General features: G+C 34.9%; 1 protein-coding gene across 4 annotated transcripts in view; it reads right to left on the bottom strand.

Moving 5' to 3' along the window:
* Window positions 1–26,621, bottom strand: part of LOC105208879 (uncharacterized) — a 148,540-nt gene that overhangs the window by 33,544 nt on the left and 88,375 nt on the right. For all 4 annotated transcript variants that reach the window (XM_054230682.1, XM_054230685.1, XM_054230684.1 and 1 more), the window contains one exon: window positions 16,303–16,349. The gene's annotated coding sequence lies outside the window, so the exon portion shown is untranslated. Of the gene's footprint in view, window positions 1–16,302; window positions 16,350–26,621 lie in introns of those variants that run through there.

Below are 26,621 nucleotides of genomic sequence, written 5' to 3' on the forward strand. Positions count from 1 at the left end.
TGCAAGCATGCGAGGCAATTCAACATTTGAGTCACAGCCATCATTGTGTTAATTTACCCTATAAATTTGCCACACTTGATTATCATGTGAGTCACGTGCGTGCCAAATTGCCAAGTCCTTGACGCCAATATATGAAAGAGAGCGCACATACATATCTACATATATAGACACATGTGAACTTCGATGGAACGCATTTGTGCATGCGCATAACCCAAAACCGCAAACATTTTAAATGCATTGCTGTGCAAATTATAATATAATTTTTGGAATTTCACCGCCTAATGCAGCCAATGCACAATGAATGAACGCGCATATACATATGCACCCTCTAACAGTCTGCAACATTTGTATGCATACCAAAGGCATGTCGCGTCACACCACACAGCGTTGCATTTTATGTTAAGTACATATGTTTTGTTGTTGTTGCATTTATATATTGTTGTTGTTGTCATATTGACATTACTCTCAACTGTAATAAATCGCTTGCATATGACTCCGCTGCACTTTTCGTTTTTTTCATGTGTTATTTGCCACTGAGCCACATTAAGCTGTCATTTACGATGCGTTGCTGCGACCTCAAACGTTGCACACCGCCTGCCTGTCACCCTGTATTCGCGCGCATATGCTCGGTGTAATTTAGTGGAAGTAATGCCGCGTGTACTTGGCGGCAAAGCGCCTGTGCAAGTCTGTAATTTTAATTGAAACTATCAGATTTTAAAGTTAATTTGCTGATTGACAGGCGAAAGTGTGCGAAAGCCAGCGGCATGTGGTGTAGCGGGTGTGAGGGGAGTCGTATGTGTCTATATTTATATGTGTGGATAAATGCTACACTAATTTGTGTTGGGTTAGGTTGAAGTTAATTAATGGCAGCGCGCTGGGTTCTACGTCTTCTAATTACTTGTTTGACTTTTTGAAGTTTTGAGTTCACTTCCAGTTTTTGTATATTTTAATGTCACAAGAGTGGTATTTATACTACAAAGCTTAGAGCCAAATCGTATTTAACTACAATCTGCATTGCAGAAGAACTCTGGACGCTCTCTGTACTCAACTTTAAACATAAGAGACCAAGCAAGCTCTTTAAGCTGTGGTTATCTCTGAAAGAACGTGAAGGAAAGGTAGTTAAGACAGATGGGCTTATTAACTAATAAAGTTTCGGTGGCGTTTTGAGGTTGAAAACATATATTTCGAATAATCTTAAAGGAACGAAGCTAAATTTGTGACTCAATAATTTTTCAATACCATGGATATGAAATAGCTCTATCATCATAATTGAATGAAAGAAAAATGGCGTCAAACTCGAGTTAAAGGCTAAACGTTAAAGTCCAATTTAAGGATTATTATTTCAAACAAGAAAAGACGTTAACTTCGGCTGTACCGAAGCTAATATACCCTTCACAGGTGCATTTCTTTTACTAACTATGTGTTTAGGCAAATCTAAAGACGTAAGAAAAAGTAAGTAAAACAAAGAAAACATTTAACTAATGCTTTATAGCCGGGTTGTTTGCTAGGCACATTAAGGTTATATAGTTAACCGATCTGAACAATTTCTACGGAGATTATATTATTACCTTAAGCAGTAATCCATGTCAAATGTCGTGAAGATACCACGTCAAATGTGAAAATTTTCCATACAAGCCATTGATTACGATCGTTCAGTTTGTATGGCAGCTATATGATATAGTGAACCGATCTGAAGAATTTTTTCGGAGATTAAATTATTTCTATGAACAATAACTCACACTAAATTTCGTGAAGATATGTAGTAAAATGTGGAAGTATTCCATACAAGCCCTTGATTCCGATCGTTCAGTTTGTATGGCAGCTATATGATATAGTGGTCCGATATCGGCAGTTCCGACAAATGAGCAGCTTCTTGAAGAGAAAATAACATCTGCAAAATTTCAAAACGATATCTTAAAAACTGAAGGACTAGTTCGTATATATACAGACAGACGGACGGACGGACAGACAGACGGACATGGCTAATCGACTCAGTTCAACATACTGATCATTTATATATATACTTTATAGGGCCTCCGAAGCTTTCTTCTGGGTGTTACAAACTTCGTGACAAAATTAATATACCCTGTTCAGGGTATAAATATTCTTCTAAATATGTATTTCTTTCTAATAATCAGTTCGATTAGTTGTTAAACTCGAGTTTAGGGTTTTGTGTTTATGACTAATTTTCAAGTATGCTTAATTACAGCCGAAGATTTATAAGAATTCTTTGAAATTTTTGTAATAAAAGTTCGATCGAAAGTTAAACATGTATTTAAAGTTTTCTGTCTATCTTTTATGGATATTTATAAGGAGGTTTTCTATCAGTAAATCCGATTCGTCGTTGAGATTGAACTTAATATAGAGTGTTTATGAGATGCTGTCTGGCATTATCATTTGTATATTAAAAAAAAAAAACACTATTTCCCATATAATAAATTTGACGTTAAACTGGAGTTAAAGAATTTATGTTTGTAAAAAAATCTGCGAAATATTCCCTATATAATATTTGCAGCTATTTTTCAAAACCTGTCCAATACTGAGTTCGATTCGTTGTTAAACTCGAGTTTAAGGTTTTGTTAATTGTCAAGTACTAATTTTAGGAGTATATTTATAAGCCTTTAAGGCGAGTTTAAAGCAGCCTGTTTATGTCTTTTGTAAATTTATGAGGAGATTTTCTAGCAATAGATCCCAGTCTACGTTAAACTCGAGTTTAATGCGTCTGTCTGATATTATCATTTATTGTACACATTAAAAAAAAAACTTGTATCTTTATAGTGCTCATCAAACGGGTGTATTGTAAGTTTAAAGCTAAACTCGAGTTTAATATTTCGTGTTTATGAGAAATGATCATGATCAATGAGTTTGCTCATTGATTTAGTCGAGTTATATGATTTTTGGTATGTGACAAACACTGTGTTTGAGTGTAGTGTTTATGATTAAACTCGAGTTTATATGTTCATACATTTTTTATTGTTGTTGTAAGTGAATAAAAAAGTATTTATTATAAATGCAATATCTAAAAGTGATAGTTTGTGAAAAGTACAGTACAGTGCTTCCAGACAATCCTTTCCTATCGTAAGGGCTATTGATAGAAAAAAAAATAAAAGATTTTGCGCGAATTATTTCTTAGAAACTCCGGCGAAAGTTTTGACTCCAAGATAAAAAAAAACTGTGTCACGTAATATTAAGTAAAATAAGGCAAGATAACTTATTTGAGCCTTAAGGTCTAAACAAAAGTTGCAAAAGTTAAAAATAAACCCTTCCCCGCATTCCATATGAACCCTTCTAAGATAAAAGCAAATATTTTTATGACTGCTAGGCATTTCTGGCAAATTAAAATAATTCTTTTTATCTTTCTTCAGTCAAAGCAAGCAACTGCAATCGATTAAGGATTTGTTTTTGAGCGCTTTTTCTCTGCCAAATCCTTTAATTTCATAATTTACTTAAGCCACAAGGGTTTATAACGGTAAATATGTGTGTTATACATATGTACATATGAGTTTATTGTCATGTGCACCATGGGAGCCCTTTTTTCAGCAAGCTTTGAATTCATTTGCAGACACTCTCTCACGCACATATGTATATCCTTAAGCAGATCTGTTGTAATTCCTTATGCTTTACGATTTGTTAATAGCAAGAAAAGTGAAAAACTTTTTACTTATGCGCTTAATAAAGAAAGTCGTCGCGAGTCTGGGGGTACACCACAGTGACGTCTTCTATAAATAACTGTACAAATATACGCACATACACACATACATACATACATACAGACATATTATATTTAAAAATAAAGTCTCATTTCAAGGTAAGCAAGCGTCTCCGACTGTCTTCCACCAGCTCTTGTGAGCTCATTTATTCTTCTGTTGCTGTGTGAATTTCCTTTGCAACGTTTTTTTGTTCGTATTACTTTACTTTCTTGGTCAGGACTTTGTTTAATGAGGACTTTTATCTGCTGCTGTTGCCACCTCAACTTGTCAGCGCCATCAACGCAATGCTTCGCTCATTGGCATCCAAAGGCGCTGCAAGACTCTCTCTCGCGCCTGTGAATTAGGTAAATAAATACGCGACGTTGCTTTCAACACAACTGTTGCAAAACTGTTGGCTGCGCGACGCCTTCGTTGCCTTCGTTGCCTATGGTTAATGCTTTTAATTAATTAAAATGTTGTAATCTGCTGGAATTATGCTTCAGATTAAGGCAAACACACAGTCCCACATAAGGAGAAATTATTTTATCACAATATGAGCAGAACAGAGCGCCACCAAGTTGGCAACATGTCGCGGCACAGGTTGTTGCAACTGAAGTGATTATGTTGCTTTTGGCTTATGTAATTTTATAAGGGGTGCTTTATTAGGATCTGTTGGGAAGCGCATAAAAAACATATTCTTTCTCTCTTCATTTATCTGAAAATCTTTTTGTGCAGGGTTGCCATATTTTTCGAACACATTTTTGGCTTTGTACCACGTCTATGTCAACATAATCGGATAACTCCGAGTTTACAAGACGAGAGTAGTTCCCGTTTGAAGAACAGTTGTAATGCATTAAAAGTTTTTTTAGCTATTCAGGAGTATATATAGAGAGACTGATAGCCTCTAGGTTAGTTTTATAAGTAATTCCTCAGGTCATTGATATTTGGCCTTAACTTATTTAAGGCCTTAACTCTTGGACTGCAAACCACTATTTGGGTTAGTTTGGTTATTAGGATTGATAAAAACTGGTAATACAGCTTGCCAAACAAGATCTTTGTATACAGTGGGTATGTTTTACGGTGTTCTCGAGGTTATCAGGACGACTGTTGGACCCTGGGTGGCAGCAATGGAATAACTCTATTGTATGTGGAATATTGGGTTTCTTCTGAAAACCATACCATATGAAAACCGTACTCTGAAAGCTCATCAACTCTTCTTAGTTTAGAAGAAGTTCGAAAGACTTGGCGCCAGCAACTTGACAATGATAGACTTCATTGTTCTAAGCATCATATTTTGGGAATATTGGGAACATAAAAAGTATGTAAACTTGTACCGTTTCGATAGCAGTAAGTTCAATCCCACAACATTCGGATTTATATAAGCTGGAAAAAACAGGATTTATAGCTATGATAATCAAGAACTTCCAGGAGAACTTTTAGTCTTGGCAATAGACATGGGTCCGTCTAGAGCTCATCAAATCTATTAATTTATTGCAGGATAGGAAACATTATCCGACAAGTCTAAATGGCCAGATGAAACAAAATAATCCTGGAAAGCAATGACGAAACTAAAACTTTTAACTATAATCTCACATCCCCCCAAAATAACACCCGCTAAATCCCACACTAGCGGCAAGGGCGCGCTGAAATACAAAGCAACGGCATAAACACCCTACGCGTCGCGTTTTATCTCCACGAAAACAGTCGTTAAAGTTTCACCAACACTCGCGGCCTTAATGAGGTACAGTAAGTCGCTGTCGCCCTCGCGCCTCATCTCCTATTTGTCACAACGCCTTCCCAGCCACCGCCGCGCCATCACTGTTGTAACTTTGCCAAATAATCTGTTGCCAAATTAATAGTGAATCATCGTAGTTGGAATTTTCGCAACGATGGCCAAATTTGGCAAATGGGCCGCTTGTCGTCTGTATGACGACTGCCGCCGGTCGCCATTCGCCGCCTCCGTATCTTTCTTTCGTTGATTGTGGCGCTGATGATTCATTGGTGACAAATTGGCTGTCGATGAGTCATAAAGGACAGAAGAAACATTGCTTGCCGCGCTTTGTCAGAGAACAACGAACTGCTGAAACGTCAAGATTTATGAGACCGATAGCTGAGCGCTGATGGTCGTTTGAGTGCGTGGCATTTGAAGTTGGCGTTTGCAGAGAGTTGTCGCTCAATTCCGGAGTTTTATTGCAGTGGATTGAAACTTTTAATTCCTTTGCAGGATTAATTGCAATGGTAGTGCAGTTTGTGATACTTAAGTTGCATTCGTTAAACAATTTGTTTACTGTGCAACAACAACAGCAAGTGTGATAGTTCATAATTTTGCGTTTTTAATTGAGACTCGATAGGAGTTCGAGAACTTTTGGAGCTAATTTTTGTATTAAATTGCATTTTTTCTCGTTTTACCTTAGTATAAAAATGAAGACAAGGAAGTGTTGGGTACATTTTGATTAAGTTCCTCCCGCTCCCACTATATACTGATTCAGGTTATCCATGTAGGAACTGAATATTGGATGCTTACTGTCCTCATGAGTATATCTAAGTTTGTACTGGGAGTGATGATGAAGGAATGAGTTCCGAAGAAGTTGAAGTACTTAATATCTTTTAATAGAAGTAATTTCTTTGTCAGAAGTACCTACTTCGATTTTGGAAATAAGAAGCTACTATAAAGAGGGCAAAAGGGAAGACGGAAATTTTAAATGGACAAGTCATTAAATGCTGAAGATACTCGAACTTTGATGGACAGGAACTTTGAATTGATAAAACATCAAGCTTCTGAGGCAATCAGAACTGTGACCCGGCCGGAACTTTTAATTTCTAAGACATTGAGAGTCTGAGACAATTGGAACTTTGGCTGGGCAGGAATTTTGAATTCAAAGTTCATTGAGTGCCTGAGACACTCGGATCTTTGACAGGACTGGAGCTTCGAATTGTTAAGACGTCCAACAGCTGAGACAAACGGAACTTTGGCTGGATTGGAATTTTGAATTTACAGGTTATTGAGTGCCTGAGACACTCAGAACTTTGACAGGACCGGGACTTCGAATTGATTTTGTTTCATACTATTTTTTAGAGTTCCTCATCGTTGCTCATCGTTGAAGCCGGACCTCTGATCCCTGAATTTAAATGATACATGTTCCTAAAAAATTTAATTCTCGATGTATAAAGAAAAATGGGCCGCTCGAAGAGTAAAGGCAGCGACTTATAGACCATAGTGATGGATTAAACGTATACCAATATTTCTGTAAGTTAGACGACTCTCGGTGTGTTTGGGAAAACGTTTTGATCGAAGATGTATGGAAGAAAGGATCTACATATGTGAGCTTTTAGGGGTTTTTAGGGGTTTACGACACTGTTGGTTTAACATTGGCTTGAGGTGGTACTTGAAGAGGCATATGACGTCTATTGGAGAGTTCCATTGTTGCTGTGGGCCTTGAACTGAAATAAGTGCGTTACACTTGCGTAGACTCGACTATTTTGAAGATGATCTAAGTCTTAGTATTTGTTGGTGCTGACCCTGAAATGATGGACCTTCTATGGCTGGTTATGGGTATATGGAAAGAAACTTCAAGGAAAGGAAACACGCTACCTTTGTGGCAATGTGCAACTGTTGAACTGAGAAGGTGGAAGCTCTTAGGTTTAATATGAGTAGTTGAAAAGGAACTCCAAAGAAAAGAAAGCAAAACTTTTGAAACTGCACGCATTTTTTAAACAGTTAAAGCTTTTACCAGCTCCTAGATCACATGTCAACAATGTGAGCTCATGCGAACTTTAAAGAAAATAATATATTTTCAAAATTTTCAGCCACAAAATTGTAACATAAAACACATGCTCACATGTCTCGCTATCTTCATAGCTGTGCCAGTGTAAATACACAAACACACACACACACCTACACATGTAAGCGCGTCAAATTTATACCTTCAGGCTGCATAATAAACACAACACCGCAGAGCAGTAAATTTTCACCTCGCCTGGCAACTTGTCAGCAGCAAACAAGCCGGCTAACTTTAACACACTAACAAACACAAACAAGTCCTGGCTTACAGCTTCATCTACGAAACACGCACACACACACGTTCTTCTCTTCACTCCGCACAAAGCTTCTTCTGTAATACTTCAAACATTTTTCGAAAAGTCTTCTTGCCATTCTTTTTTTCGCCTTACCAACTCATATTCTCAGCGCGTGACTTGCGCACACACATACTCATAAATATTCACAAATACACACACAAACACGTGCATGTATTATCATGTTTGAAAATTTGCAGCCCGAAAAAAACGCTTTGGGGCAAACAAAAGTTGTAAAGAACAATTTTGAAGGTGCTCGTTTATAACTGACTTGTTGGCCTGACCTCGTCGACCGAAAAACAACAACAACAACAAAAATAACACCGTTACAGCTTTATATGCATTATATATATGTGTATGTGTGTGTGTGTGTGTGTGTGTGTGTGTGTGTGTGTTTGCGAAATATGCATTTGAGTGAAACAGTTTGCTGTTTACAGTGGATTGTAGCGCAGAATTGTAATATCTTACGTGCTTCGCATCCACAATGACGCATATATTTGTGAACACACACACACCCATATATGTATATACATGCAAGCATTAGAAAATTCCTTTAATGTTAAATGTATTTTTGAATTTTGCTTTGGGCCCTGCCACCTTCGAGCTGCAGAAACTTTAGCAACTTTTCATAGCTTTTGAATATTCTGTCGGAATGCCGCCAAAATGTTGGCGCATTAAAGCTTGAAAGCAGTCGCTGGTTTTAAAGTGGATATTTTTAGGAGAAATTTTTAAGATTTACTAATTTTGGAGTTACTACATGGGGCTTGGTAGTATCCTTAGTAGTGAAAATAGATAGCTAAAGCTTTTAAGAACAGTTTAAAGTTTCGTGTTCTTTCGCTTTCTAGTAAGCTTTTTGTTGAGTCAATAGAAAACCTCTTATGAAAACCCGTAATTTTTTCTTTGGAGCTTAAAGCTGGTAGGACTAGTCTGCCGCCGTAAATCAACAATCAATGTGGACTAAGGTGCTTTGGTGAAATTTCCATCTCGCAAAGATAGTTTAAACTTAACCAAACCTGAAGAAAGTTCATGTCTTAATTAAACTCACTCAAAATTTCTTAAAACAGGCTCGAGATGAAGAGCATTAGAGAGACATCTTTTAGAATGAGGAAAGTTTTGAAAGTAGACACTGGTGCACAATTATGTTGGTGAGGTACAACTCTTTTGATGTTTCGCAGAATTAAGTATAAGAAGGACTATCAATAAAATTCAGACGATTCAGAACCAGTCAGAGTTTAGAATTTCTAGCGAGTTAGGAATGGAAAGCAAGTATATTTGAATAATGTGTTTTTCTTCTTGTTCTTATTAATAGGATCTATTTCCAAGTTCGCAATGTTGTACTTATCGTTACTCTCTTTATACTATATAGTTGAGCCGACCTCTTGTCAAGTTATCAATAATTTACACCGTATTAAATACTTTCAAAGCTGAATCCTCTCTAGCCAAATAACTTTGTGGACTACAAAAATTCTGCTTAGTGGAAGTCAATAAGGTAAGCCATGCAAATCATTTATCCGTAGATTCATGGTCTTGAACTGCAACCAGGTCTGGCTCTCTCACTCTGTAGACAAATATGGTATCTCCATGGATTGTGTGTGGCTTCAAATCTGGGTATGTCGAACTAAAGATAGGTAATGTTGGTCCAGGGTTTGGAAATGGATTCAAGTTAGAGTCTCTTGAACTGAAGATAACTATGGTAGGTACAGGATTTGGGTCAGGATACTGGTCTGGGTCTCTTGAACTGAAGACAATTACTGTAGGTCCAGTGCTTGGATGTGGTTTCAAGTGGGGATCTCTGGAACTGAAGCCAAATTTGATAGGTGCAGGTCTTAGTATGAGTCTCTTTAAATAGTGTAGAATTGAAAATGTCTGAAAACATTCGGGCACTATCAAGAGGGAAGCCATAATTCAGTTCATAGCTAGGTGAGCTTGAACTTGATGATATTAGGTCGACTAACATTTTACTTTTGGCATACAATTTTACTTCGACAAAAAAGGGTTTAACGATGTGATTGGTTGGCTCTGTATATTTGGTCTGGAATATACAAATATTCTTACGAAGTTTAAGGCATTACTGAAGAAGTGTCCGTTTTTTTGAGTTGCCGATACGAATGAAATATACCGAGTTCGTTGATAAAAAATGTATCCACCCATTTTTTATTTTTGTGTGTCTACAACAAAGTAGTAGTAATGTTGTTGTATTCAAGCACGAAATTCAATGCTCGCACATTATTTGGTTTCGAATTCTAAAAACATCGAAATGCAATTGAAATAGAATTTCTTTTGCTGTAAATCTTTTTATCGTATTACAGGAACCGCTACACCAAAAACATCACGCACACATACTGATACAGATGTATTTCTAAAATTTCCTGTATTTCTCGTATTTTAGACGCATACGAGTGGGAGAACTCGTTGAATGGTCACAGCATGACAGCAGCAGCAGCAGCACAGTGTAGCACAATTGTTGTTGTTGAATAACGGTAAAAATGTCAACAGCGTCAGCGGTGAAGTTTATATTTCTTAAATGGATAGAATTCGCAAAGCAAAATTGGCAATTTCGATTTCATTTGGCAGCAGGTCAGACGAAATCGCATTTCCTGCATTGCCGTTTGTTGCCCGACATCCGCTACCAACGAAGGTGTGACGGCTCGGATAAGACATGGAAACCCATATATACACACACACATACACATGCATATTTATATACAAGTGTGTTTGTGTGTGTAAGGCATTGTAATGCAATGTAGGTAAGTGGGTATGACTCGACGTTTGAATAAAATTACCAAGGAGTGGCAGTGTGGCAGTTGTAAGTGACAACAAGGCAAGTGTCAAACACACACACACGCACACACACACAATTCCTGTTGCCGGGAAGTTGTAGTGAGAATGTCAGGGAAATGTTGGAAGAAAATGTGAAAATGTGTCACAAGGACACATGTCGCGGTGCAATGTGAATGTTTTGTCGGTTGTGATATGTTGAAGGAATGTTATATTAATATATAAATTTTATTGGTTCATAAGTAACTATCGTTATGCATTTATAATTGCATTAGGGTGGGTGGGATTTTTTTCGAGATAAACGGAATTTGAAATTAAATTAATTTTCTGAATTTTAATATATATTTTTCAGAGAAGAATATAAGTAATTATTTTGTTACAAAATGTTTGAAATATTAACCTTATGTAATGTTTTTTTTTTTTAATTATTAAGTATAAATACAGATTATTTTATGAAAAATAAAATCCGATGAATTACCGGATCCAGTTTGAGAATTTTATGCATTTGTTTTGTAGTAAAATATAACTCTGGAGGTTATGATAAAAATAAAACAGTAATTTTTGAAAATTTATTAATATTATACCACCCTAATAATGTCTACTAATTTTTTTAAATACAACTTTGGTTTATTTATTAAAAATATATAGAAGTTACCTACCGAAATTGAATTTGAAAACTTACCTAACATATATTATTTAAAAATTATTATGATAAATTCCGCTCAATAACTTCGAATGCAACCCTGTCCCCGACATTACAACAGCTAAAAGCAAATACTAACACGACAATTTTTGACAGAAATTTAGTAAAGGATGTTGAGAGGGATTTTAATAACTTCTATTTCCACTTTCAGTGTCAAATAAAGAGGTATTGAGTTACATTATGTTTGAATCAGAAAGACTAAAGTCGTAAGTGTAGCCTACTTGCCAAAAGTTGTGACGCCTGGGATATTACAAACAGATTTCGGGCTTGATATTGGAGTTTTAATAAGCTTAACAGATCTCTCAACTCAGTATACTTTTCTTAATTCTAAATTCATAGGCTACTAAGAACGTAAATCAACACCACCAACGTAAAGACAATAGAATTTGAATACAAATTGCTTTGTGAGGTCATTCTTTTTCGAATGTGAATCTGAAAGAATAAAAAACCTATATTTATTTCGTATATCGTTTTTTTTCGTTATCATTTCTAGCTTTAGTTTTTACTTTTTATTTTACTGAGTCTAAACCGCCAGAAGTTGGGCGATGATTACAAATTTCAAAAAAATTTTTAAATTAAAATTACAACAATTTAAAAAAAAAAATAATCCATAAAAAATCAAAACAAAAATGTGTACAAACTTTCAAAAGAAATCATAGGAATAATTAACGCTAGTTATCAACATAAAAAATCGAAAAATATCGATTATAAATTTTGGAAAAAAATAATCGATAAAAGGCGAAAAAAAATTGAATATACAACTTTGTTTCCGCCGTTTTTTTTTTGTAAGTTTAAGTTTTTTTTTGTATAAAAACTTGGAATTATAAAGGAAAAGCAAAATTTTCCGCAAATGTCGAGAATTCGGCTCAAAAAGTGCCATTTTCAGTTGAGAATAAGTTTGGGATGCAAACAGATCTCTAGAAATATTTTGTTGGGTTAATGTTGACACAAATGTCCAAGATCGATATAAAAAATCGATTTAATCGACCAGTGCTTGACTCTAGAGACATCTATTGGAAAATGGCGGAAGCAAAATAATCGATAAAATATCGAAAAAGTTGGTAACAAAATTTCACAAGAAAGCATACAGATCGTTATCGATACTTTTTCATTACAAAAATTTAAAAAGAATAATCGTTAAAAATCGAAATAAATTTAATATAAAATTTTCAAAAGTTCACAAAAATAACCGATGAAAAATCGGAAAAGTTGGTAAACAAATTTCATAAGAAAGCATGTAAATATTTATCGATACTTTTCATTACAATAATCGATAATAAATCGAGAAAAATTTAATATAAAATGTTCAAAAATTCGAAAAAAATAATCGATAAAATATCGAAAAGGTTGGTAAAAAATTTTCGCTAGAAATCATATAAATAATTATCGATACCTTTTTATCAAAAATTCGAAACAAATCGATAAAAATTAAAAAAGATGGAATAACATTTTTCGCTGGAATTCATATAAATAATTATCGAACAATTATCGATCGCAAACATTTAAAAAAAAAAATATATACAAATTTTCCTAATGCTTTCATATGAGTATGAATGAAAACTTCCTTTCAAAGCAGTTTAATTCACCCTAATGTTGAGATAACCGCTTCTTCAAGCAATTGTTGTTGTACGCCTGCTAGCACTGTTGGAGTTTCACACGCTCGAACTGTTGAAGCGGCAATTCGAGTGCTACGGCAATTTTTCACGCAACTCGAGCAAATATTTTGCAGCGAAACCAATGGAATTACACGTACACACACACATACACAATCTCACAAGAATACACATGAAAACACACTCGAGCATACACACCCATCTTGTGTGTTTGCACAAACACGCCAACACTGTTGCCAATGATTCGCAAAAATTCACCAGAAATTCACTTGCTCAACAGCATGCAAGTGTAATATTTTGGAGATAATGTGGTTGATACTGTTGCTGTTGTTATTATTCTTGTTGTTGTTTTACAATATTTAAACAGCGCTGTTTATGTGCGGCGAATACCAGCGTAAGCAGCGTAGTCATTCAAATAAATGAAATAGAGTAAAGAAGAGCGCGATAATAAAACGAGTAATAATAGTAAAAAAAAAAGGAGAAGAGCGAAGTGGGGGAGATGTAAAAGTAGAAGAAGGCAAACAGCCAAAAGCGCAAATGGAGATGATGATGAAGGCAACCAGATAAGGAAACCAAACGAACAAGCTGTGAAATATTGCCGAGTTCAAGGCGCATAAGCTGCGTTAAGCGTTATAAGCAGCGGATATGTGTGAGTAAAGTAAAGTATAGACGATAACAACAACAAATACAACAAATATTTTTGTATTTATATATATACATATATATGCATGTGTGCGCTGCCGCCGTTTGCCTTTGGCGTTTCCTAGCGTATCTTTGCTGTCTTTGTTGTTGTTGTTGTTGCTATTACAGTTGTTGTTGTTGTAGCTCTCTTGCCGCTTCAACGCCATACAAATTGTATACAATTGCAGTTTGCATTCCACAGAGTTCCACATTTTGTACACGACTCAACAGCTTTACGAAAAATGGCACATAAACACCCACACACACAGTGACACATATAAATTTGAACATTTGCTGTTGTTGTTGGTGTTGTGTGTTAGAGTATTTCGATGTGGCATAGAAAGGAAAACGCCTGCTGACATAGTAGAATGTTACAAATTCCGTTAACCGAAATTCCGTTGAGACTTTAGCTGTCTTCTAACACACAAAAACATTCACATACAGTAATACATAACTGTTTATATCCATGTATGTGTGTGTGTATTTATGCTTGCATAAATATATGCCAACCATTCGTGCAATGCATTTGTGGCTGGTGAAGTTTCGGTGAAATGCAACACACAAATATTTATGGTTGCAAACACACACACACATACCTTTATATAAGTATATGCACATACATATATATATAGAACTGTGTGAGTGTTTAATGGACATAAATGTGGCCTTCTCTTTATGCAACGAATGATCAGCTGTTCGTTTGTGGTCAAACGTAAATACTCTGCATAGCTTGCGATAAGTTCGATTTTATGTTTTTGTACTTTCGGAATGTTATACATTTAAAATATATGTACATACATACAAAAACAAATATATCCAGTTATTAATGCTATTTTGCTTTCTTTGTTTTTCGAATGAGTGCGAAATAAACCAACCAAAAATCTGGTTTGCGAAGATATTAAATATTCAGTGAGGATGAAAATCTGTAGATAATTAAGCAATCATTTATACTCAAGCTTATTTGCAATTTCAATTCAATACTGGCCATGGAGGCATCTAGAGAATTGATTTCTTAAATGTAAAAAAAATCGATTTTTTTGTATCAAATTATTGATCTAATCCATTAAAATATTTTCATTATGTACTATTTCACTATTTCTGTATTTTTAAATGAATAATAAAAATAATCGATAACAACTATTAATCGATTAAACTCTTAAAAATTTATATATTACTATCGATATCGTAAATTCAAATTCATTGTATGCTCATACTGTTGAATATTAAAAATAAAAGAATTCAACAAATGAACACCAAAAAAAAAATTATAAAAAAAATCGAAAGTAACGAAAATTATAATCTTACAAGGTGACAACCCTTCTCAAAAATATATTTTATGTTTTTTTAACAGTTTGATATACAAGAATAGTAGGTACGTTAAGTGGTTGTCAAAACGACGCATCTAGGCCGTTGGGAGGCCCATTTAGACACCACTGGGACTGTGATCCCTCACACTATAGAGTCATCTTTGAATCACGCTGTGGTCTTAATAAAGTGAAAAAGTTCACACAATTTGATATGAGCTTCTTCTTCTTGGCAGCTTCTGCAGTAATCATTAAAAGGTAACCCCAGTCTGCTGGAGTGTCTACCAATCAGCAATCAACTTACGGAGGTCGTTGATTGTTTCCATTGTGATTCAGCCGTATCAACAGAATGTTTATCTATTAGATATCTGCACGATCACAGAGGTATATAAATTCCCTCTTTATAAGCATCCCACTGCAGTGTTGTGCCCAATCTGGCTAGTTCATCTGCTACACAGTTTCCAGGAATGTCACTATGTCCCTGGACCCATTGCAGGTGTATCGTGAAATATGATGTCATTGTCATTAGTAAATCCAAGCATTCTTTCAATACCTGCGATGATATTCTTTGCGACTTTAGTAATTTTAAAGCGTGTCAAATATTTAGCACTCTTTTTGACAGAGAGTGTAGGCTTTCTTTAATTGCAGTGATCTCTGCTTGGAAAACACTGCAATCCGGTAACCGGAAAGCGATTCTGGTATCAAGTTTCTCTGAAAATACCCCGCCTCCTACTCGTTTGTCTAGTTTTGAACCGTCTGTATAGATACTTATCTCTGAATATTTGTCCACTTTTCCCATTTCCCACTCCTCTTTAGAGGGGCAGGATATGTGTAGGTCCGAGTTTAGATTCATTTCTATAGGATTTCGAAAGACCGTAATATTTGGTAGAAATGGGAACTTGCCGAGTATACTGGAATGTTCCCTATTGCAGTTTTGCAGTAGCGAAGATTCTCTCAGTCTGATGGCCGATTTCGCCGCCTGCTGCTTACAGAATAGATGTATAGGTAGTAAATACAGAATCGCTTCTAATGCCTGGCTCGGCGTTGTTCTGAGAGCTCCACTGATACATATACATGCCGCTCTTGTAAACATACCATACGCTTTACTGCGTACTTGTACCAATATCCCATATGTCATAATCGGCCTTACCACAGCTGTGTAGTAAGATTTCATTTATTTTATGAATTTAATGAAGTAAACTTTTTGGACAGGTTTGCCATCTTTCTAAAAATATTAAGAGCATTTTTGAAATATACGAATCGTTGAATAGCGCTCTCTTCGGAACTACATACATATATATCATATGACATAAGTTACTAACAATCGGATCGGTGATTTCGAAAACCAGTTTTTTTAATGTAATCTATGATTGCTTTGAAGGACTAGCTTATCCAAAGCTTTAACTATTCATATTTAATTTTAAAGTAAAATTGAGAATGTTAAATATGTATTCACTTACCATAAAAAGTAATGGTTTCACATATATGACATTGGATGAGTTTACACCTGGAAATATACAATAAAAATATAAATTAGTTAAAATTTTTTATGGATTCAAAGATTTCGGAATTGTAGCACAGTTAGAAGTGTGTTCAAAAAATAACGGGAATTTTACTATAAACTTCCAGTTCATTTTTGACCGCTTTTAGTTGGTACTTCATTTTCAATATGTGAATCGATAAACAAAACAGGTATTCCTAGGGATTTTTTGTTTAAAAAATTTCGAAGTTGTAGCATCGAACTTCCATTGTAAAAAGAGTCGATTTCAGTCAAAAATTACCTTGAACTATCTATTGTGGAGCTTTCGTTGACTTTTAGAGAGCTTTTGAAAAAAGCTTTTGATTTTCACAGAGCTTTCAAAGAAAGTAAAATAAAATGACACCGCCATTAATATTTCTAATATTTTATAGAGTTTACACTGATGTCTAAAGAGATTTGGAAAAAAGCTTTTGATTTTCTCAAAAGTTTCGAAGAAAGTATAATAAAATTACACCTTAACTGATAATTGGGTTCAATACAAAATATTTTATAGAGTTCACACTGATATCTAAAGAGCTTTTGAAAAAAGGTTTTGATTTTCACAGAGCTTTCAAAGAAAGTATAATAACATGTCCACTGATAATGGATTCAATGCCAAATAACTTTATATTTCCGCAGAGCTTTCAAAAGTTTAATAAAATATAATATTCAATTAAAGAACATACACTCTGCTACAAATTTATAAATATTTAAATATCACATATCCAAATAGAATTCGCACTTAAATGCAAATAAATTTTAATTTCGAAGAAATGCGAATTTATTGTGCTAAAATTGGATTGAAATTCAAATCAAACATTGCACAAGTCGTTAACTGATTGCTTACATAAGCGTGTATACAATTTGATACAAATATATGTGTGTATATATGTACAGTTACCAAGCACTTGCGCAGCACAATTGCAGAGAATGGCGCTTACAAGCCAGGTAGTGTAAGTGCAATAATTCCAGAAATAAAAGCTATAAATATTGAATGGCCATTCATCAATAAACCACCAATATTTCAGCACACCAACACCAACACAGACATACACACTGCATTTTGCAACAAAAATACAAACACAAACAAACAAACAAAGAAGAATGCAAAAACGAACAAAAAGTGTGTTAAGTAGAAACATGAAAAAACACTTTCGCTCTGCTTCGATTTCGTGTACTTTTTTCTTTATTTTTTCCACTGTTTACCCATCTCTGAGTGTGTACTTGTGCAACTAAAACAACAGCAAAAACAACAACAAAGTGAATTAAATTCATTGCCATTCGCCAGCGATGCGAATTCAATAGCAATGGTGAAATGAAGCTGGTGAAATTGGTGGAAATTCAACGGTAACAGCAATCGACATTACTGCCACAATTGTTGCCAAACAACAACAACAAACAAACAAAGCAGAAAACAAAAAACAAAAAAAAAAGAAAACCAAAAAATAAAAAGAAGCACAAAAAAGAAACCAGAAAAGTATTCACAAAAAATACGGTAAATGGGAAAAATGAAATATGCGCGAGTTCTTCACCTGAAACACGGAATTATTAAGTGCCGCTTGCAATTTCAAGCGCGACCGAGAGTGCAGTGCTCCCAATTCCAATCGAACATTGAATGCGATAGCACTCGCTACTTTCAATACCTGGCAGGTGGTATTGACTGCGCGGTGGCGGAGGCAGCGGTGGGAATTTACGTTGCTGTAGGTAAGGAATTTGCAGCGCCACGTGAAATGCGTGCACGTACACGGAATCGTAAAAACCGTTACAAAGGTTTGAACGCAAGCGCTGTTAAAAGGGGGAAGATTGTAGCATGAATTTAAAAGCGCTTGTCGCCATGGCGTATACGTGACTTTTTTCTAACATTGATGGGAGGTGCTGCACTTTGCTGGGAATGCAACTTGTCTAAAGGGACTTAATTTATTTTGTATAACAAATTAAATTTATGCTGAATATATAGTGTTTTCTGCTTTCAAAAATCTTTAACAGCTGAGTTAATTTTTTTATTTTTTGAATATTTTTTGTAAATTCAAAATCAAAAATTATTGATTTTCTAGAATTTTTATCGAAACTTTTTTTCGACTTTCAAACTTTTTTATATGTTTGAAAAGTGAACTATTGTTTTCTTATTTTTTTATATTTAATTCGAGTTTATTGTGGAGAAACTAAGGATCTGTCCTAAGCTTTCCCTGATATCTAGAAAGCTTTGGATTTTCACAGTGCTTTCAAAAGAAAGTATAATAAAATAATACTAATAATGGATTCAATGCCACACATTTAAAATAGGTCACATTAATATTTTGAGAGCTTTTGAAGAAAGCTTTTGATTTTCACAGAGCTTTCATAAGAACGGTAATAGTTGTGTGACTTCGATAGAATATGGCAAACTATTTTATATTTAAATAATAATAATTAACTTTAACGTTAACTTCGTTTAAATTTGTTTAAATTAAAAGAATACAAAAATTAAAGAAATACAAAATATAATTTATAAGGTGTATAACTTATATAGAATTAAGAAAAAATGTTGATGCTTTTTTAATTTCAGTAATGAAAGGGTTTAAGATCAGTAGGTCATTAACCTTCTGCAACCGAGCCTAGTTTCAGAGCTGCCACTTTTATTTATGGTTAGGCAGAGACCTTGAATTTTCCTTCTCGCTGATGATAACATGATTTTGCATTTACTCGGTTCTAGGAACTATGGGAAAATATAAATATATTCTTTATTTTCAGAGATATTTATATTTTTGGCAAATCTTCAGATCTGTGCGAATAAAAAAATATTTTTTTTTTTAATAAAGATGGAGACAATTTTAGAAAATAAATCGAAAAAATTAAAATATATTTCAAATAACATATCTTAAAAATTCGCATATCTATATTATTTGAATTTACTTTTGAAAATTGTAATTCACTTCATTATGATTTTAGGTATTGGACTAAATTTTTAGAAAACATTTGATAGCCATCCAAATTGTAGGCAATGTTTTACTTATGCTATACATTTCTGAAATGTTGCCTTTATTTTGTGCAAGACGAAAAAGACAACATTAGATATCTACTTTTGCTCTTAAAGCTTAAAAAATTGGCATTAACAACGAATGTTTTGCTAATAAGCCGAGGTTTGCTAGATTTCACCAGCCTTGAAATGTAATTGTTTATTTTTATAGACCACTTAAAGCTTTTTCACACAGCCAAAATTATTTGATACATTAAGATTATAATTAAGAAACCTTTCGCATAGCCGCCTATTCGATTAACGATCAGCTGTTATACATTTTTGTTCTTTCTGGTCAAAAATACATTTCGTTAGGGCTTTTTCAATTTGCGTAAACTAAAATTTCAATAAGTGTTGGCTATATATATTCATCATAATTGGACCTACATATATATACTAGAGCTCTTGGTATTCGACTAATCGACTAACCGAATTAACCGAATAGGGCATTATTCGAATAATAATATTCGGTTTCACTATTCGGATAGTCGTCAGTCATCGACTATTCGATTAACCGCTCATTTTCGACTATTCGGTTAACCGTTTGTTGTCGACTATTCGAATAGTGCAAGTTCATTATTATTTTTATTTTTATTGAAAAAAGTGAAACATTAAAACTAACAAAAAACTCGCTATTGTTTATGACTGTCATACCAACACTGTTGTTGTTTCACATGCAAAATTAAAATATGACTGATACAACACTGTGTGGTATGTTTCTTGAGTTCGCTATTCTATACCCCTGCCCACTTGCTGCCGAGTTTTTTCGGTTTTTTGCGGCATATGCCTAGTACTGCAGTAACCGGTTACTTTTTGGAACCGGTTTTTTTGGGACACACTCGTGGCAGTATGGGCGGTCGGTGGGTGGGGCTTTGGGCCGTTTTGGCGCAAAATTTCGACGAGTGGGTAGTCGGTTTTCTGTGAAGAACCGGTTTTTTTGGGTCGGTCAGTGGTCGGTTTTGCTCGTGCCCTTCTGCCCGAACACTTCTCAACCGATTTATACCGCACATTGTATATATCTGGAAAATACGGACATGGTCTGGTTTTGGCCTTAGCAAAAATCGCTATGTTTTTTTCATTTATTCGAATAGTGACAGTATGACTATTCGAATAACCGCAGTAGAACGACTATTCGAATAGTCGGAACATTGCGACTAACCGGATAGTGCTAACCAGTTAATATTTGTACGAACCGGATATTCGAAAAATCGGTTTTCAGGTTAATCGAATAATTTTAAGAGCCCTAATATATACATATTTTATTTTCAGTCTATTTATAGGACTTCCAATAGTTTACCAATGAGAAAAAAAATTAGGTAACTTTCTTAATATTAGAAGTTCAATTGTCTTTAGATTCGGTGAGAGCCTAATTTTTCAATTTAAAAGAATACTGAAACTATTTTCAATGCGTTACAACGTTTAAAAATAACGCCAGAAATCAGCTTCCAAAAATAAAAATCTCGTTCCATTAAAGAGCCTGTGAAAAACAGCTCGTAACAACCAAAAAGCAGTTAAAATAAAAACTATTTCGGCTACTGAAATTTCCATTTCGCCAAAAATTCACACAAATCTCATAAACCATCCTATACACACTCACACAATCACACACACAACCCAAAAAAACCATGGCATGCACACCTTTGCTGCTGCTTCTACTGCCTAAGACTATAGCACAAAAGTGAAAATTTAATTAAAACAGCTCGAGCGCAGCAATTTGTTGTCTATTTTATATTGTCTTATCGCTACGCTTTCTGCTTTTGTAACAGAAAATACCAGAAAGTAGCAGAGCAGCAGAATAGCAAAGAAGCGAAGAGCAGAGAAGCAGTAAAGTTTTCGGCTAGAAAGGCAAAACCATTGACTTTCGGTTATTTTATTGCCATATCATGAACTTTTGCAACCATGCATAATTTGTCTAGTTATTGTTACCGTTGTTACCGTTATGTATAGACAGACCTTTTTTGTGTGTGTGTGATGTTGTTGCTGCCATTGCTTTTATTGTAGTAGTTGTTGTTGTAGAGTTTTGTCACAAACTAACGCAAGGATATTCCAGTTAACTGCTGGTAATCTGCTGTTGGGGGGGACAAAGATTTCGTATATCCTGGCACTCGCTCTCACTCTTTGTCACTCTCTCTCTCCCTCACGCTAGTTCTAGTTATGTGAGCGCCAGTCATGTGTGTAAATTTAAGCATTTTGTATATCGCTCCACAGGACATTTGTTAGCAGCACACACACACATAGACACACTTTTCTTGTCAACTTTTTCCCCAATACACACACATACAGACACTCGCACACACACAAATTAACTGCTGCGCATAACAAGTTTTCATTTATGAGAAAATATAAATTTCAAAGCGTTTCAAAGTTTGACAGCACATTTGTTGTTGTTGTTGTGTGGTTGTGTTAGTTGTTGCTTTTTGTATTGTATTATCATTTGTTGCTGTTAACTGCTGGATATTGCTACAATTTCCATAATATTTAAATCCACACACACACATACACATGGATTTCTGTGTGCTGCATTCTTATTGGCATTACAACAAGTAAAATCCCATTTGAAATAGTTTCGACTTATTTGCGTTGAAGCCATTTTACTTAAGCCACATTAATTTGTCATACTCATTTGTATTACAATTATCCATGTATGTGTATATGTGTCTTGGCATTTAATTGCTTATTGAATTATGTGTAGTAAAATTAAGACATTCTTCGGGCGCTTTGTTCTGCAACAATTTGTGTTGAATTATAGGCAAATCCTAATTTTAGTTTTGCTTTCAAATGCTGTCAGTGACAGATTTTGTGTTGCATGAATTAATAACAATAATAATAATACAGTTAAACAAAGTAGTAAGTAATAAATTTAGCATACTTTTGGGCTTCAAGTGATAGTAAAATCTATTATTAATGTGATTACTTCAAATAAAACGCATGCCTTAAGCATTATTGAGCATACAAATCTATAATTATGATGTCATTCACTCAACAGTTGGATCTAAGTAACTCAAAAAGAGACGAATTTCTATACGAACAAGTAAGGAAGGGCTTAGGTCGGGTATAACCGAACATTTTATACGCTCGCAATTTATTTATTTAATTTTATTAATATAACAGACAAATTGACCCACATATTCATCATATATATGGTATAAAGTCCATTTAAAGTTGGAAACCCTAGTATTACGTAAATGGGAGTTAGGTGAAGTTATGGCCCGTTTTCACGACATATTATTAGAAGAAAAATATTCCCTCTGATTTTTTTCTAAATATCTGAGAGACATACCTATATTTTCGGTTAAAGAAAATTATTAGTACTGAGCTCCTCATGTTCAATATATGGGGCCTTGAAAACTTTTGGTCCGATTTCGACGATTTTTAGAATAGCGATGCCACACTATAAATGCAGTATTTACGTAAAGTTCTGTTCCGATATGTTCACTATTGATTACTTTATATATTGTAAAGTAAACGATTCAGATCGACTTCAAAGTTCTGGTATATAGGAGGTAGGCGTGGTTGTGAAGCGATTTGGCCTATTTTCACAACATATCATTGGGATGTAAGGAAACTATTACAAACCAAATTTCATTGAAATTTGTCGAGTAGTTTCGGAGATATAGTTTTTGACCCATAAGTGGGCGGAGCGACACCCACTTAAAATTTTGTATACCAATTTGAGTGCAGTTCTTCTGTACATTCCCTATAATGAAATTTAAGGCTTCTGTTGCTTTTCCTTACTGAATTAAAGCATTTTTAGTAATTTTCAACATAACCTTTCTAAGGGGGGTAGGGATGGTTATAATCCGATTTCCGCCATTTTTGAACTATATAAGGTAGTACCTTAAAGAAGCGACTATATTAAGTTTTGTTGATATAGCTTAAATAGTTCGCGAGATGTGTATAAAAAACTTAGTAGGGACGGGCCACTCCAAAAAACCCCACTTCTCCAAAAAAATTACATCCAAATATGCCCCTTCATAGTGTGACCCATCATAGCAATTTTTACTTTCATAGATTTATTTATGGCTTAATTATTGCACTTTAAGTGTTTTCAGTTTTCGCCATTTTGTGGGCGTGGCAGTGATCCGATGTTGCTCATTTTCGAAAGCAACTTTCCTATGGTGCCAAGCATCACCTGTACCAAGTTTCATCAAGATATCTTAATTTTTACTCAAATTACAGCTTGCACAGACGGACGGACAGACGGACGGATATAATCCTATATCTAACTCGTTTACTTTTGGCTGTTATGTGAGCAAAACTATTATACTCTCTTAGCAACTTTGATCGAGAGTACAAAAATGAGAGGTAACACTCCGAAAATGTCGTAAAGATTTTTTTATATAGAACAACAATAACAGTAGTAACCGAAAAATATATTAAAATTTTCGCCATTAAGACAGAGACTATATACAAGTTTTAGATATACATATTCTAACTAATCTAAAAGTCAAAGTGTTTCGAAATAATATCAAGATCGTGTTAAAGTTGGATTTAGTTTTAGTTAGGTATTTAAATAGTCTTAGATCTCTGATGTATGTCTATTATACATTTTTTTTTTTGATAAATCTTTAATGATGACTATTGCTCTGACTTTAAAATTGCCTTTATAAATGTGACTTTAATTATGTTCTCGACTAAATTTTTAGTCATAAAATTTACTCATAATTCCATTTTCTACATAATAATCGTAGTTTTAGTCAGCAACTTGGTTAAGAAGTCAGTCAAAGTCTTAAGCTGAACTTTACTATAATATTAGTCATAACCATTGCCTGGTCATAGAATGGACTCATATCGGTATTAAGTTAAAGAACATAAAAATTATCATCGACAGTTATATAATCGTCGTCAGATTGTATGAGTTGTCTTATTCATTACAAGTTGTGTGATAGTTCCAATCATAACTATAGTCATAGTCATTCTCATTCCCTTTGCTCGCAGTTGACGGAGCAAAAATCTTTGCTGTCACAGTTTTAACTCAAGTTAGTCGTAGTCTGAATAATCATAATTCAATAAAATATTTTTTTTTATTTATTCCAGATCATAGTTATAGTCTTAGTCAAAATCTAAATTGAGAAGCCAGTCACAGTCATAACCATCTGAGTTCATATAGTCGTAGTAAAAATCTTAACTAAGACATTTAGTCACAGTCACAGTCATTGTAGTCAATATAGTCGTAGTCACATTCAATCAACTTTTTAATCAAATTCGGTCATCATTAGAGGGTTAAGCCTTCCGTCGTACCCATAACGACTTATTTAGGCCCAGCAAAGGTGTCTAAAGTAGTCAAGCTGCAAACAACTACAAAACTGCATTAACAATTGTACACAGATTATGTTGTTAGTGTTGCTGAGTGCATCTGTGTGTGTTTGCATGCTAATGCTGCAGTACATAGCATTGCAGCAAAGCGCATAGCAGCAGTTGGCAAACTTAATAGCTGACAAGGGCAATGGGCCAACGCAGTGGGAAGGCGACGCCGCAGCCGGCAGGTTACTACTACAGCTGCAGATGAGCGCAAGTTTTGTGAAAAAGTTCGTCGTTTGAGATGCCACAACAGCTGCAACAATTCCGAGCGTAAAGCGGCAGAACTTTAGCGTGCCAACACATAGACAGATATTCATATGTATATATACATATCTATTATATAGTGGCATGCTACGTGTATAGTAGCAACGCTGCATAACTGTAAATAAACTTGCCGTGAATTCGCATAAAAATATATTTTTAACAATCGCTCCCTGTGTTTGTGTGTATGTGTGTGTTTGTGTTTGTGAGAGCAGATGTCAGCTGAGGCTACAACAGCAGCTGCTTGATTGTTGCTTTTCGCTGTTGTTGTTTTAAGTGAATGTTTTTGTTGTTGCAGCTGCTTTCTATGCTCATCATCTGCTCTGCTCTGCCACAACTCCCCCGGTGCACAGTGACTCCAGCGACGACGTTGGCATAAAATGCATAAAAGATGCCAACATTGCTGGGGCCTCCCAATAAGCGAGTCGAAAGTTTCCGAAAGCTCAGCAGCAGGCAAGCGTGCAGCAACTTAAATACAAAAGATAAAGTCACGTTGTCGTAATTTAATTGAAGTGCAGCAGCGAGTACACAGTGCCCAAAAGTATGCTTTGCAGGCATAAACTCAGCTCCTCATACTCTCTCTACTTTTCACTCTATCTCTCTCTCTCTCACTCTTTTCTCAAAATAGCTTTTTTTTTTATTTTTCAGCGAAAAAAGTTTCGAATTTCTAAATTCCAAAAATTAATTGACACACGAAGGCCTTTCGTTGCTAGTTTATTATTTATTTTTATCATCGAGCGTGCCCACAGGAAGCCGTTAAGTGAGCGCCTTCACTTCGGTCATAAAATATTCTATATTGCTTCGAAAGCCATCAACTGCAGACAGTCTGTTGCGAAATGTTTCCGTATCTGCGGTATCATCGTATTGTCGTTTACCTCAATCACTGTCTGCGAAGCATATTTCCGTTACGTTACACTCGCTCATCTTTCATCTCCCGCGCTGCGCCGGCTCCAGCCACAAACGGTTTATAGCTTCCTTAATGTCGCCTGCTTTTCCGCTTCATTTCAACGGACTTTTCTGTTATCTACAATATGGTACGAGTAACTGTTGTCCATTGTGGCATATTTTTATTATTACTATTTGTTGTTGCTTTTGTTTTTGTTGTTGTTGCTTGTTATAGTTTGTAATTTAATATCGATTGACAGGCTTCAACTCTACGCTTTCATTGGTGGACACATTGGTGGCTTTGAGGTCTACTCGCATTCGAACATACATACATAGGTACATACAGTTATAGATATATATATGTATATAACTTTTAAAAATCACTGGCAGGGTTGATTCTGTTATTTAAGCTTCTTTAATTCAGGAATTTTTTTGTTACTCGAAATCATTAAATTTAGAGGATTCTTTTCTCTTGTCTTGTCTCAGGGTTAAAATTTTTTCAAGTCTTATTAGAATTGCTAGAAATTTATAAAAATGTAAGTGAGGTCTGAACCACTGCTTCCATGACTTTTATACAGTCCAAAGTAATTATATAAAATCGATCAAGTCCTCCGTACTTCAATTGTATTCTGTTCGGAACCCTTATAACGCTTCTTGAACCTTCCGTGTGGTGCCTACTACCAAAAATCAAATACATAGGTTTTGGCATACTTTTTGTAATATTGAAAATGATTCACGTCGCGCATAAAAGTATGCTATAAAAAATTATTTCGATAATCGGAATGAAGAAACGATGTTGATAACATACAGTTTGACCC

This window comes from Zeugodacus cucurbitae, chromosome 5, assembly GCF_028554725.1.
Source record: "Zeugodacus cucurbitae isolate PBARC_wt_2022May chromosome 5, idZeuCucr1.2, whole genome shotgun sequence".
In the NCBI taxonomy this organism is placed as follows: domain Eukaryota; kingdom Metazoa; phylum Arthropoda; class Insecta; order Diptera; family Tephritidae; genus Zeugodacus; species Zeugodacus cucurbitae.